Below are 16,420 nucleotides of genomic sequence, written 5' to 3' on the forward strand. Positions count from 1 at the left end.
AGAGGCCAAATAGCACTGCCTCACCTCCTCGGATGCGGGCAGGTAACCCCTATGGGCCTTCTGCTCCCGCTCCGGGAGGGGCACCAGCCAATACCACCCCTCCCCTTGCGAGAAGCGCCATCCCCAGGGGCATCACACAGACAGGCCCTTTATGATTTACGTGCCTTTCTTGACTAGTGATCTGTACAACTGGAAGGCACAGAATCCACCTTTCTCTGAGAAATCCCAGGCATTAATAGGACTCTTAGAAAGTGTCTTTCAGACTCACTGCCTCACCTGGGACGACTGCCAACAGCTTTTAATTACCCCCTTCACGGAAGAAGAACGCAGACGCATTCGGAATGAAACACAAAAGACAGCTGCAGGAGGGAGGAGAGTTGAGGAAGCAGAGGAACAGATTGAGGAGGAATTTCCCTCCACCTGCCCAGACTAGGGACACAATTCTCAGGCAGGGAGATCGGTACCACCAGATTCTAATTGGGGGAATTAGGATGGCTGCTCGCCAGCCAACTAACCTTTCTAAGGTAACTGAAGTTAACCTTTCTAAGTAACTGAGGGACATCAGGAATCTCCTAAAGCGTTTCTTGAATGAGGCATACCAGGTATACACTCCCACTGATCCTGAGGCCCCTGAGAACCAGCAGGCAATTACACAGACTTTGCTACTCAGGCAGCCCCTGATATCTGGCATAAATTACAAAAATTAGAAGGTTTTGCAGGGATGAACCTGTCCCAACTTGCTGAGTTAGCCCAGAAGGTGTTCAACAACAGGGAGGCACCGGTTGACCCCAAATGTATGCCTAAAATCCAAAGCTACTGTCATCAACCCAGCCAATCTGTTGCCAGATCCAGAAACCAAGACCCCCGTTCATGACTGCATAGATTTCACTGATGCTGTATGTTCCTCGCGACCAGACCTCAAAGACTCCCCTTTGCCAGAGGTCGATGAAGTTCTGTTCATGGACGGGAGCAGCTTCATGCAGGAAGGAAGAAGATATGCTGGGGCAGTGGTCGTAACTCTAACTGGCACCATCTGGTCACAAGCTCTTCCCCATAGGACTTCTGCTCAAAAGGTAGAACTCATCGCCCTCACTGAGGCACTAAGATGGGGAAAGGATAAGGCAGTCACAATATACACTGACAGCCGATACGCCTTTGCCACTGCACATGTACATGGAGCCATTTACAAGGAAAGAGGGCTTCTGACTTCAGCTGGGAAGGACATCAAGAACAAGGGGGAGATCTTAGCCTTACCTGAAGCCATATAGATGCCTAAGACTCTTGCTATTGTTCTTTGTAAAGGGCATCAAAAAGGGAATAGTCCCGAGACTGAGGGAAATCGACGAGCCGATGCAGAGACAAGAACAGTGGCCACAAGGCCAATGGGGCCCCTATCACATCTACTGACTGTTGCCCCTTACCCAGAACTGCCTCCATCTCTGACCTATACGGTGGAAAAGAACATATATTTTCAAGATAAGGGAGCCACTAGGAACCAACAGGGGTGGTGGATGACCCCAGATGGAAAAATTGGGCTCTCATGGCCCTTGGAAGGACTCTTCTCCACCAACTACACCACACCACACAACTAGGGCGAACTAAAATGCTCCAAGCTTTAGACTCCTACTTTCACTTATTAGAAGGGAGAAGAACTACAGAGGAGATTGCCTCATGATGCCCAGCTTGTGCCAGAATAACCTAGACATAAGGAAAGAGGAAATTATCTGGGGGACCACTGGGAAGTTGATATCACTGTAGATTTCACTGAAGTGGGGGGCTACAAATATTTACTTGTTTTTATAGACACATTTTCAGGATGGGTAGAGGCCTTCCCTCCCAGGAAAGAGATTGCCTTAGTAGTTACTAAGAAACTACTAAATGAAATTCTCCCTCGATTTGGTCTCCCCAGAACTTTAGGGTCGGATGATGGGCCAGCGTTCGTAGCAAACATATCATAACAATTGTCTAGCTACCTAAATTTGCAGTGGGAACTCCACTGAGCCTACCGGCCCCAAAGTTCAGGCCAAGTACAGCAAATGAATCGGACCTTAAAAGAGACATTAGTCAAGTTAGGATTAGAAATTTGTGGGACCTGGATAGAACTTCTCCCCTTTGCTCTTCTCCGAGCCAGGTGTACTCCATATATTAATGGATTCACCCCATTTGAAAGTTTCTTTAGAAAACCCCCACCTTTAGTACCTAGAATAGAAGATGAGAAAAAGGCAGAACTATGTAACCTTGTCTCACTTAAGTCTCTACAGGCCCTTCAAAGTGTACAGAAGGAGATTTAGTCCCGGATTCGTGCTGCCCACTCGGCCCCGGGGACGGACTTCCCCATTAGTTTCAGCCTGGGGACTCTGTGTGGATCCAGAAGTTCACTTCCAAGGGACTAGAACCCAAATGGAAAGAACTCTTCACTGTCAACCTGACGACGTCCACTGCAGTTAAAGTAGACGGCATCCCATCATGGATTCATCACTCCCACGTGAAGGCAGCACAAGAGTGGACAGCTCAGGAAGACGGGCCCTTAAGACTAAGACTCAAGTATACATAAGTCTAACTCCCTGTTTCTTCCTTTTTTCCTCTTTAGCCCAGGCATTCGACCAGCCGCAACCAAAACCAGAAGGAGCATTAATAACTTTGCTAACGACAATACACAAGGTCTTAAATAAGACCACCCCAGACATAAGACAAGATTGCTGATTGTGCCTAAACCCAAAACTCCCTTACTATGTCAGGGTAGGAGCTCCCCTAAACTTAACTGACCTCAGCAGGCTAGAACTTCAAGTCGATTCACTAGCAGAAGTAGTCCTCCAAAATAGAAGAGATTTAGATGTATTATTCTTAGAACAAGACAGATTATGTATGGCTCTAGGTGAAACCTGTTGCTTCTATGCCAAAAATTTTGGAATAATTAGAGAAAGTTTACTACTAGTACAGAGAAATTTAGATGTCAGGGAAAAACAAAAACTAGAATCAGATAACTGGTTTCATAGGATGTTCAATTGGTCACCATAGCTAACAACCCTCCTATCTGCTGTAGCTAGACCTTTAATCCTCCTCCTCCTCTCGTTAACTTTTGGCCCATGTTTCTTTAATTTCTTGTTTGCATATATAAAGAAGAGAATTAATTCTATTAAACTTTTAGTATTACGAAATAAAGGCTATGAGCAAATTCTGCATGAAGAATCAAGGATTTGATTTTTTGCTAAGGCCAGTGGGGAATGTGCTGGCTGAAAAATTACTGCTTGGCTATCGCCCATGGGAACATAGGCTATCACCCATTGGAACATAGTTATCACCCATGGGAACATAACATTCTAACAATAAGCTTTCTGCTTCTGTAGCCCTGCTTGCACAACCTAACTGTTTTTAGTATTACGAAATAAAGGCTATGAGCAAATTCTGCATGAAGAATCAAGGATTTGATTTTTTGCTAAGGCCAGTGGGGAATGTGCTGGCTGAAAAATTACTGCTTGGCTATCGCCCATGGGAACATAGGCTATCACCCATTGGAACATAGTTATCACCCATGGGAACATAACATTCTAACAATAAGCTTTCTGCTTCTGTAGCCCTGCTTGCACAACCTACCTGTGGGTTGACAGTTAGTAAATAGAAGAAAAATAGACTTTCGTGTTAAGACAGAATGAGGAATGGGATTTAGGGCTTAACAACTCTGTACCTCTACATTTCAGAGCTGCTTAATTTGGGGTCTGCGTACCCCTGGCAGACCCAGCTGGCTGAATAAAGAATGTGCTTCCTATAACTCACTGGTTTCTGGTGGTCCGTGTGTCTATTGGAGGCTGGCGGCCACGACACTGTACTAACAGTGAGGGAAATTTCTCTGTGCTGTCGGGGAAACCAAGGTGCAGAACACTAAATAATGTAATTTTATCTGTATACATTTTAAGGGCTATATATATATGTGAATATACTTTTATGCATTAGTTTTAAATTAGTTCTGAATTACAGATTCAAAAGGAAGCATGCAGTTACCTGTCAAATGACAAAACTTAAACCATTTCTTAATGAGTTTGATGTCCTTCAAGGGAAAACAATCCATGGATTGGAGGAGGATAGTGCCTCACAGGCAGTGGAGCACTCTTCTTGAGAGATTTCCGGCAAGAGAGACTTTTACAGTGTTTGAAACAGCAAAGCAGAAATAGCATGATTGCCTGGGGTTAGTTACCTGACCTTATTTAGAAAGATCAAGGAATAAGGAAGGAAGTATAGAGCCCAGAGTTGGCAAGGTGTTTGGTAATTGGATGACTGGATATACTGCGTTTCTAGTCAAGTAGAGCTTTCACAGGAACATGGAAATTCAGTTCACCTGGCGGGAATGGTTCTATCTGGAGCCTAGAAATTTATTTCAATATACTTTTGGGGAGTGAAACTTTTACCATGTTGACCCCAAGAAGGGATGTACCTATCAAAAAGGACTCATGGTTAACGGGGCCCAAGTTTATAATAAGAGTCTAGCAGCCATTATTTACTAGGGGCCTCTCACGCACACTGCATTTCATAGAAAAGCCACAGTTTGAGCCGCCAACTCTCTTGCACTGTGTTCCTGCCATATGAGTCCACCCTTATAAAGAAGCTCCTGGTATTGTATTTGGACGAATGACTGAGATTTTCTCTGTCCAATCAGAGCTACATAGCTATACTCTCATTTTCATCTTTACACACTAGTTAGAGCAGCTCCATAATGACCAATCAGAATGGGTAATTCCAACCAATCAGTTCAGTGCTAATTGGGCCAATCAAACATTTGGATTTGGAGTTCTCATTTGCATAGAAATAGACCAAGAGGCAGGAACCTCTTTATATAAACCAGCCTCCCCTTAGTCTTGGTGAGGCATACACTTTCAGCTGCTTTTCCCCTATTTGGGCTATAATACCTTAGGTTAACACTTGAGCTGCTTCACTTGAATAAAGTCTCCCTTTACCAAACCTCAAACTGGGGACTTCTGTTGGCATTGGATTAGAGCCAGAGAACCGTGGTTGACAACCGTTTTCAATAGTATGCCTTTCTACACTGAATTTTTTGCCATATGCATGCATGTGTTGCTTTAGACTAATTTAAAAAGCAAAAATGAAAAGCATGTAAGAAGAAATATACTAAAATGTCAATAGTGGTTTTCTCCTTGTGGGGCATGTGCTCCCCCCCCCCCACTTCCTTGTACTTTTCTATATTTCCAAATTGTCAACTTTGAACAAATAATCAGAGGGAAAATATCCTCTATGAGCTTAAAGCTCAGCTCAGTTGCCACATTACTGTTTACTTAAAACTACCTCATAGCACTGGTTAATTTTACACTCATCCCTTCTCCCTCTTGGGTGGTAAGTTTTTTGATGGCAGAGTTTCATTCTTATTCCTCTCAGTATTCCCCTTGCTTACTACATATCACAGGGCCTTAAACAGAAAGTGTCTTTTGTATTAAATTAATCATTAAGTTATTTATAGGGGAAATTACTATTTTCTCAGGACAAACAGGTAGACCGTCTTTTCTTTATTCTATATTTTATATAGCACTTACTCAGAGGGACCCAGAGGCTTGGTTGACCTGTAATTCTTGACTTAAGTAAATAACAATAAACACCTTAAATGTTTTATTACTCGTCGTTCTCATAGAAAAAAGTTTATAAAATGTTAATGAAAACTACTTATTTTCATTTTACCAGAAATCAGTTTAATTGCATGATCTTTGTCATGAACTATTTATTTATGTTTTCAATAGTTCACCCCTATGTTAACTGGGGTGGAGGTGGAGGATACAAGAATAATTAACAACCAGTTCCTCCATCAAGTAAATTAGAACTTACTAAAGGTGAGAAAACCAGTGCAGAAATATCATAATACAAGTCAGAATACTAAATAGCATATTGATGATAAACATTTATGATTATCTGGTTTTAAGGTTCTATAACCTTTGGTGGATGAGATGGAGAGTGGGATGTTCCCTTGATCTCTTCTTCCTACTTTAAACAACCTTGCAGTTTTAAAGTTGAATACTTCTATTGGGTGGCTGTGTATAATTAGAAAGCCATGAGTCAGACTCCAGTAATGGAGCGAGAGTGGGAGAAGAGGTAAGGAAACTCTTCACCTAAGGCTAAACAAAGAAAAACTGAAAACAACGAAACTGAAATTTTGTTTCTAATTCAAGAAGCAATACTTCTTGAAGAAAGCTTTATGTGCTTGGAGGTATTATTGGGATAAAGTGCCCCCTGCTACCTTACCTCCTCCCAAATCCAAGTCATTTGTTAAAAAGGAGAAGAAAAACAGCAGTTAACAGCTGTGAAATGCCTCATTTACTTTTTACCTAAGTTATTAGCTGAATACTGCCTTCAATATCTATCACCCTACATAACCTCAGCCTACCTAGCCATCTACTTTATCCATTCAACAAGTCAAATAAGACTTTACTGGTACAATCATCATCGCCTCTCTCCCTCTGCATCCTCCATCATCCAAGGATGACATAAGCACCTTCCACTGAAGTGTGAGGAGGTGGTCTTTGATGAACCCAGATAAAACACTTAGTTAAAACCTCACAGAGCTCTCTAATTTACCCAACACTATACTTCTTTACACTAATTTGGAGACTTTTCTGATTGTTTACAATGTATCTACTACAGGCAACCATATTTTACCTGGACAATAACATGATAAAGATATTACACACCACTTTCAAGGCCCTTACTCTTTTACTGCATCCTGTTTCTCCCACATTTAATCTTCCCCCCAAGCTGATCTTGCAAACTGCTGTTATGGTAATCATCTGAAAGCATTCATTTTTATCTTGTGACTCCCACAATAAAATAACTAAAATATCTCTCTATTTCAGTCTTTTTCTTTGTTTCATTCACACCTCTTTCCTGACTGGCCTCTCTTACCTATCAGTGTTATCCCCTTTACAAGACCCTACACTTAATCATCCCTGTAGTCCTCACTCCAACAGGCCACACTGCTGTTCTTTCCCCGTAGTCCAACCATTCTTTAAAATCCAACTCAAGTCCCAATTAATTCTTTTAAGGAATATATATGATGCTTCATTCAATTGCTTATTCAATCAACATACACTTTAAGTGATTTATATACTCAAGACACTGACCTAAACATCACAAAACTGAATATAACATAGTTCGAGGCCTGAAGCTTCACATTCCTTCTCAAACTCATTTCATAGTCATTATTGGCCCTAAAACAATATAGCACAGTTTTATTCTGTAATCCTTTTATTTATAGACCCTATTTTGAGTTTGGTGTATGTGTGTGAATCACAACATTTGATAGATTGTTTGACTAGCTATCTGACATAATATTTTATTATACCATTTCTCTTTTCATCCCCCAAAGCCTTGGCAGTAGTTAAAATAGTAGGGGAATTTGGAATACAGCATCCAGTCAATAGATTATTGGTGATCTGGTTTCTAGAGTACAAATTCTCCAAAGTATATTTTACATACTGCTGCTAATAAATATATTGGTCACTTTGGTTGGCTGTGCACCTTCCAGTGTTTTTTCTTTTTTTCTCCTCTCATTTTAAAGCTTTCCAAATAGAAATATCCCATTCACTTTTTTTCCTGATAAAGTGATTATCGTAAAAATTTGAAATACAGAAAAACTGAAAGTTTCCGGATGAGCCCTCCTTCAAAAACGCCCATTCTTAACAATTTGGTATAGGTCTTTACAGATTTAAAAATATATATATAGGGGTTTATTTTTATTTAAATAGTATCGTAATCTATAATCTTTAAAGTTAGTTATATAGTACATTTTTGTCTATATTGATATGTAAAGATCAACCTCATCCTGATTTATAACAGCATCAAAATCTATGGACAAGATAATTTTTTTAAAAACCAATCCTCTGTTCATGGACATTGAGGTTGTTTCTGGTTTTTCAGTATTATTTTCTTGTTACAGAGAAATCCACAGGCCCAAAATGGTATCACTTATGCTAAAAGCTCATGATAGCAAATTTAGATTTAACACCTGATCTAATTGCAATTTCAACCTCTCCTAGAAACATAATATCAATCAAGCAGCATGGAATTTCCTAGTCAGTAAGGTAATCTGTCACATGGTTCCTCTCCCATCCCCCATGGAAAGAAGAGAAAATCTGCATGATAAAAACCCTTCCCTCTCTTCCTCTTAAAGAAAAGATGTTTGGCCTAAATATTATCTCTTATTTTCTTTTGGTTAATAGCTCCCTTGCCCACCCTTCTTACTATAAAAACTTTCCATTTTGTACAACTCCTCCCTGTGCCCTTTTAGTTGTTAGATGGGATGCTGCCCAATTCACGAATTGTTTAACAAAGCCAATTAGATCTTCAGATTTACTCAGTTGAATTTTGTTTTTTAACCATTTCAATGACTCTTAAATGGAAAAGTAGACTCCTTTCTGGAAGTATTAAATATTCCTATCAGTCGATAGTTTGGGGCCGGTGATCTATGCATGGCCTGTATAACTGTACCTGGGAATGCTAAAAATTGACTAGATGTTACCAGAATTTCTCGAAACAGCCTTCAGCAAGGCATAAGAGCTTTGGACAATACTAGCATTTATTTCTTTTTCTTAGTAACCAAAACTTGGAGCTTAAAAACTAATTAGTTCATTAGATATTTTATTATCCCATTTTAAAAATGAGGGAACTAAAGCACAATGAAGTAATTTGCCCAAGGTGGTGCATATAGTTTTTGATGGAGCTAATATTCTGACATTAGGAGGTCTGATTTTAGAGTGTGTACATGTACCCATTACACAATTATTAATAATATAAGGTTTGCCCAGGTGGAAAAATCCTACCCATTTATTAAATATTTATGAAATACATGCTATATGTTGAGCATTGTACCAAGTACTATGCCAGGTTACAAGAACATAGAAGTAAACAAAATAGACATGGCCCCTGACCTTCAGAACAGAGTTAAATATTAAATAAATAGTTACTCCATCAATTGTTTAATAAATTGTATTAAGTGCTACTACAAATAATATACAATGTTTTGAGATCTATATAATAGAGGCCCCAGCCCCTTCAAAGAGATATTGTGAAAATAAGTGACTTAATTAAAAAGACTTCTTATTTCTTATTTCCTCAATTTCTTTTTTTCCCTCTCCTATAAAATATTTTTCTCCACCTTTTTCTTTGTATGCTTTGCTTCTCTTCTAATTTTCATCTTAGCAATGACCTAAATCTGGTTTCTTATAGGTTAAGCCTTCTTTAACACACTTACCATCTGTTCTCCTTCTGGCTCTGAAGTGCAAGATTTTATCCTGTGGTAATTTTTTTATAATGCTAATCTTTGTACAAGTTACAAAGTGCTTTTCAGTTGACAAGTCTTACATTTCATAATTAGTGTTTATTTTACTATTATGGTAGAAATTGACCTTTTGAGCAAAACTCTAAATGTTATAAAATACTATATGGCCTGCCTGGCCCAGATTCTTTCAAATATGAAATTATATTTCATGTAGTAATTATCTTTCACATGACTGATCATTATACAATTTACTCAGGGCCTTTTTTATATGCAATTTTGGAAACTTCTCTTAATGTCTGAGGAACATTTCCAATAGAGTACTTCTTATCTTTTGTTAACTTGTTCCACAACTCTACCCCAGAATGCTGCCTTTTAGTCATCTCAATTTATATTCAGAAACCTAAAACCTCAGAATTTACTCTCTTGTTCACTTCCTTATTGTCAAAAGAACCCTGACTACCATTCCCTTCCGGGGTGTGGTAACAACAGAATAGCAGGGGGTCGAAGAATGGTAAATTTGGGGAATGTGAGCAAATAATGAATTAGGACAATAATATCACAAAAAAAAATGTAAGTTACATGGTAGCATACATTTGAATTGGAGATTCAAACAATGAGAGACAATTTAAGTCCCTTCCCTTCTAATAAATCCTGAAAAGCCAAAAGAAAACCATATTAAGCTTGTATAAGTAAAGATTTCCAATAACTGAATCAAGTATCAGTTTTCAAATTTAAATTTAAAGCAAATAAAATCGGGGCGTGAAAATGTCCTAAAACTGTCTTATGGTGATGGTTGCAATAGTCAGTGAAGTTACAAAAAAAAAAAAAAAAAAACATTGTATTTTACACCTGAAAGGGACATATGTAAAATATATCTCAATAAAGATTTTTAAAACTGCAAGAAAAATTTAAAAGGAAATAAGATTAAGAATTCAATCCCTTAGTTATATTAGCTACATTTCAAGTGCCTAAATTTAATGTGGCTAGCGTCTACTGCTTTAGACAACATAGGTCTATTTCATAAAACTTTTCATGCTGTTAAAAAATATTTTCTTAAATCTGTTTCAAAATTTTTACAACATATATAACAAACAAAACAGAAAACATGAAAACATTTAATATCCTAAACACATCAAGGACTTTTAAAAGAAAAATACAATAATATTTTGAAGCTCAAGGCAAATAGCAATCAAAGAAATGCAAATTAAGGAACAGTGAATTACTATTTTTATATATAAAATAGATATTTTTTAAAAATGCTCCTAATGTTAAGATGAGAAAAAAAAATGGATACTACTGATAATATAAACTGATAAAACCTTTCTATAATTTGGTTGGGCAATTTGGAAATAAGTAACACAGACCTTAAAAATGGGCATTCTCTTTGACTCAGCAATTCTACTTCTAGTAATTCATCTTAGAAAAAGAAAAATAATTATGAATGTAAGCAGGATTTCTCTGAGGATTTTTTTTCTTGTTTGCTTATTTGTTTATTGCAGAAATAGTTAATGCTTTTCTTTTTTTAGCGACTCTTCTATTGAATAGTCAGATGGTGGTGGTAGGGTGATTTTCAAACATTCAAAAGAATTAGAAATAGAGCTTATGAGTAAGTAAAATCTACCATTGAATTTTATCATAATTCACAAACTTGGAAATGAAAATTTTGCCTTCAAACTGATACACCTTTGATATGACTAGAAAAAAAAATCTGGAATTATATAGCATTTGTAAAAGTAGTAAAAGGTTTACTAGTGGATTTTTAAATGTCAGTCAATTGTTAATAATGTAGTTGATATTTGCACTAAGAAAATCATAATCTATAAAATATAGATATAATTTACATTAACAATATATTTTTCTACTTGCCAACAAGTGTGTTTTTGACTGGTGACCACTTTTAGGGCACAGCTTTATTATCCATTGCATTTCACGACTGATGCACATGATGATGATGGTTCATATAGAAATTACTTCATAGCATAACCACATATATAATAAATCTAGTATCATTATATATTATTAAAATACTAATTATATAGTCAATGTTCAGTCAGGAAAAGAGAGAGTTAAAACCATTATGGAGAAGGGAAATTATTGCTGGAGAAGTTGAGGTCTGGGAGATAGGAATTTGAGAAATGTAGAAAGTTACTCTCCATCACAGTCAGCACATTGACTTGATTGGGCAACTCAGAGCTTGCAGGAAAATTTCTGCAGCTGTAATTTTTCTGGCTGCTAGAGTGGACCCACTTTAAAATCTGTCATCTCCTATAGAAAATGTATTCTAGTGCTTGAGGCCACTGTTGTTTGTCTAGATTGGTACTGGGGAAGATGATCCGGAAGCTAGAGAATGCCAGGCATCTGTATATTTTTCTTTTTTTTTTAACATTTTATTTTTTTATTTTCTCCATTCCCCTTCCCCCACTCCCTTCTGGTATGTATATTTTTCTGAAAGCCAGAAACTTCTGAGAGCAATGGCTTCTGCTATATTTCCATCTTCTTTCTTGTACAAATTCCTCTTTTGGCTAACTCTAACCGTATCTGAGGCCTTGAGCTCTGCCATCTTCTTATTCTCATACGAAGGAGCTCCACCTTCCATTTGTACCTGGGTCATCATCTTTTCAGGTGTGCAGCCTCTCCATCTTACCTCTGAACTGAAACAGCTTTTGAAAAGTCACGTATCTACCAAGGACTTCTGAACCCTTGAGCTCCTTCTTTTCTCGCTGCCACAGGAGGGGGTGGGTAAGACCCTTATAGCTCTGCAGCTTTTGCATTATGAACTTCCAAACTTTATTTGAGCATTTCTTTTTCCAGACGGGGTCTAGAAACTGCTGGAGTCAGGCTGGGTCTGACTTAGAAATTGAACTGATTCCAGGGTTGACTGAGTATTTTTAAAGCAATATAGTTATAATGGCAAAAAAATTGAAACAATCTCAATGCCTATCACTAGGGCATTGATTAAATAAGTTGTGATATGTTTACAGAATAGAACATTAAGCAGCCATTTGAAATTACGTGGTAGAATATTTAATTTTTTTCCCCTCTTTAATTACCACCCTCCAACTTCCACCCCTGACCTACAGATGTTACCGTCTCCGCTTAAGAATTGGATCTCTGAAGGCAGGGAGTCTCCTCCCACAGGCTCGAGGCCTGCACCCTGGGCCTGGCATCCCCATTGCACTTGGGGGGGCCTGGCACACCTGGGGTGTGGTTCGTGGCTCCACCTGGGGAGCGAACCCAGGACCTTCTGCGTGTAAAGCGGACATGCTAACCACTATGCTATGGAGCTACACCTAATATTTTTAAATATTCATTTTTTTCTTCTGTATCAGTTAAAAATAAAGACTTAAAAAAAATTTATGATCTAGAATGATTAAAGCCATAGAAATGAAAAATAAAATGGTGGTTGCCAGGGGCTGGAGGGAGGGAGGGAGAGATGAGGAGTAATTGTTTAGTGGGTATAGAGGTTCAGTATTGTAAGATGAAAAAGTTCTGGAAATTGGTCGTACGATAATATGAATATACTTAAAACTATAGAACTGTACATTTAATATGGTTAAGATAGTAAGTTTATGTTATAGGTATTTTACCACTATTTATAACAAATTTTTAATAAATGAAAAAAAGAACAAACTTTCCTCTACCTTCAAGGTTCTTCTGGCTGGGCTAATAATAAAATAGACATGGGACAGATTAGCAAGAGAAAATAACTGAATCAGAGACCCCACTTGCAGGAAAGATTCAGAAATATAAAGAGTGATTAAGTAACATAAGACCTCCTGAGCTAGAGATGAGGTAATGCACCTTCAAAGGATCATTACAAGGATGATACAGAAGAATACATGTTTTGTAAATAGAAGTTTGCCCAGCTCTATAGATAAGTTAAAAGAAGTTATCTCTGATAATAGCTTATTGTGAGTAAAGCCTCTTCAAGTTCTTTTAGGTAAAGGGAGGGGCAGAAGTTTCTTTAGAGCCTGCAAATGCAGTTGCCTTTAGCTCAAAATACTCTGCATACCACTGAGACACATCTTAAAGTGGCTGGTTCTGAACCCCCACAATGTCTACCATGAACATGTATTACTTTTGTAATCAGAAAAATGTTATATCTCCAACTCCTTGTTGATGACTGAAATTCCTTTAACATGGAACAAAGTCTTACATTCCACATTCAGAAGTTGTGGGGGAAGGGGACATTCTCCCTCTTCTTATCTTGGTTCTTATGGCTGGTAGAATAATTAAAATGACAAAAGGCAGATTAACAGGAGAAAATCAAGTTTTAATACATATGCACAGAGAATTCACATACGCATGAAAATTCCAAACATTAAGGCAAAATGAGGCATTACATGTCAGTCTAGACTAAGGAGAAGGAGATAACAGTATAGGACTTCAAAGGGAAATAAGCAATTCACAAGGAGTTGAAAAGAGTTAATGTTTAGTAAACGATTGTTTCCTGGATCATCTTGAGACAATGAGTCACTGAGGGGATTTTGATCGCAAGGGGCCTACTAACTTCCTCTCTGTCTACCATACCTAGTTCATATTTATTATTTATTATGGTAGTTCTTCCTGGGACAGGCCTTTTATCTTAAATTCTTTTAGGACTTTTGGGGTAAGCACAATGATTCTTCCTGAGTCTTTTGTTTCTTGAAAATAAAATAATCCTCATGCCAGGGAGACATATTTTTGGGTGGCAAATTTTGTTTCCCTATAAAGTGCATTAAGCCTAGTGAAAAAAATGTGAAATGGTCTATATTCACTCTAAGATGTAATGAGGATGTCAAAGGAAAAAACAAGAGGTAACTGGTTGCCTGAAAGGGGTGGGAGGAAATGTTTAAAAGATAAACAAAAATCAGATTCAAAAAAGAAAGAGCAAGATTACCAAACACAAACATGGCCTACTTCAAAATTTTGGCCAGCACTATCTGTGCTTAGGTCATCCAACAAAGGAAAGAAGACCCGAGATTCATTGTGAAATAGGTTAGACAAGAAGCAATCTTGAGTGCAGAAAAAGCCAATTTTTATAACTGTCACTTAGACCTGGGAAAATATTATATTTTCCTATTTTTCACTGGGAAATTTGTGTTCTGGATGATTTCTATTTGTCTCTTCCACTTTTTTTTATCTAAAAGGATATAGGGAAGTCACACAAGGTCCATTAAATATTTGCTCACCCTCCTGGGAATCCGGGCAGCAACTTTTATGAGTGTATAAAAGAGAGGATTTCATATAACAATTGAGACCATTTTCCACTTAAAATACAATATGAATGCAGTGACCAACCATGCAGAATTTTTAATGTGGGCAAAAAAGGAGCCACATAATAAATCTGACAAGCTCAGGAGAGGCCTGCATAGTGGGTTTTACAAACTCAAAGACCAAAAGTAACCATTGTTGTGACCAGAATAACCAGACTCAACCTGAGTGCTTTGATTATAGAGACAGTTTATTAGCCGGCGGCTGTCCTTCCAAAGGAGCAGCCCCGAAATGCCAAGATACAAGGTTTTTAAGCCCTAAATCCCATTCCTCATTCTGTCTTAAACACAAAGGTCTATCTTTCTCCTATTCACTACCTGTCAACCCACTGGTCAGGTGTGCAAGCGGGGAGTACAGAAGCAGAAAGCTTGTTGTTAGAATGTTATGTTCCTATGGGTGATCGCCTATGTTCCCATGGGCAATAGCCAGTGTTCCCATGGGCGATGGCCAAACAGTAATTTTCAGCTTATATATAATTGATTATTTTTCATGCCACGCAAGCAAGCAGGGTTACACAGGCTAAAATTGGCAGTTAGCGTATGAGCTCATTGTTACAAGTTTCATGATTAACAGAATGCGGTTAGGGGTTCCAGAAACTAGGCCTAAGGTATAGACTTCCTTTGTCCAGTTTCAGGTTTTAATTATCCTTTAACCCTTTCACATTTCTGTGACCTTTTCAGTAGTGCGTCATCACACCATGTAGGATGATTTGAACACAAAAATTTTTAACTAAAAGCAAGTCATGGCCCTGTAGCTTCCTTGACAAAGGTTCTTCTTTATGTTAAGTGAGCCTGTCTATTGTCTTTTTGCATCTAAGATAACATACCTTTGAAATGTCAGAGTAATCTTTATCCAGACCCCTCAGGGCACAGCCTCCCTCCAGAGCAGAAGACCACAGAACACCTCCCTGTTATCTTGTTGCCTACATGCCATCTCTGAGTGCCGTAAATGTTAATTAACTATCTTGTACTCACCAATGTAAAAGACATATGTGTTTCTCAGTTTTACTTTTTATCCAGTCTCAGAGATTTCCCTGCTTTGCTTTGTGCTGGCTGGAAAATTACTGCTTGGCTATCGCCCATAGGAACATAGGCTATCACCCATGGAAACATAACATTCTAACAATAAGCTTTCTGCTTCTGTACCCCGGCTTGCACAACCAACCTGTGGGGTGACAGGTAGTGAATAGGAGAAAAATAGACCTTTGTGTTTAAGACAGAATGAGGAATGGGATTTAGGGCTTAACAACTCTGTACTTCCACATTTCGGGGCTGCTTAATTTGGGGTCTGTGTACCCCTGGCAGACGCAGCTGGCTGAATAAAGAGTGTGTTTCCTATAACTCACTGATTTCTGGTGGTCCGTGTGTCTTTCGGGAGCTGGCGGCTACATTTGGAGGCCCCAGCGAGATCTCAGGGAGTGGCCCAGGGATCTAAGACCGGTCGGGCCTCTGAAGCGGTTGCCGTCCCTGTTACGGATTCAAAGGGGTGGCCAACCTGAGACGTTCCAGGGCCCTTGAATGCTGTGACAGGTCAGTACAATTGTCAAGGACGCAACCTTTAGGACACGCTCTTTGTTCCTGGTCCCGATGCGAATCTGGAATCTCCGAGGCCTCGGTGTCTGGATAAAAGCTACCTTCCTGTTTCTGTTGACCGGTCAGTGGGGGTCTGTGGAGAGACTAGACGCAGTCATCTCTCCCGGACCATGGCCAGGCAGCGGGATGCCGCCTCCTGTGCCCTGTTGTCAGGTTCTGTTTATTGTCTCTGGTCTTGTCTAGGTTGTAAGTAGCGGACTTCTCTGGGTCCACCTACACCCCAGTAATTGTTCTTGTCTGAGTGTCTGTTTTGTGTTTTCTGCGCAAGCAATGGGAGGAAGCCCAAGTTCACAACAGACACCCT

The 16,420-nt window shown here is 38.8% G+C and overlaps 1 long non-coding RNA gene across 2 annotated transcripts in view; it reads left to right on the forward strand.

Moving 5' to 3' along the window:
• The window catches only part of LOC112484963, a 4,781-nt gene extending 1,957 nt beyond the window's left edge, over positions 1-2,824 (forward strand). The window contains exon 3 of one of the 2 annotated variants that reach the window (XR_003048305.1): positions 847-1,132. This is a non-coding gene — a long non-coding RNA (uncharacterized LOC112484963). Of the gene's footprint in view, positions 1-846; positions 1,133-2,252 lie in introns of those variants that run through there. The other variant, XR_003048304.1, reaches the window with a different exon arrangement.
• Positions 2,825-16,420: the final 13,596 nt, after the last annotated feature.

The sequence above is a fragment of the Pteropus alecto genome, unplaced genomic scaffold (genome assembly GCF_000325575.1).
Source record: "Pteropus alecto unplaced genomic scaffold, ASM32557v1 scaffold1197, whole genome shotgun sequence".
Taxonomy (NCBI): domain Eukaryota; kingdom Metazoa; phylum Chordata; class Mammalia; order Chiroptera; family Pteropodidae; genus Pteropus; species Pteropus alecto.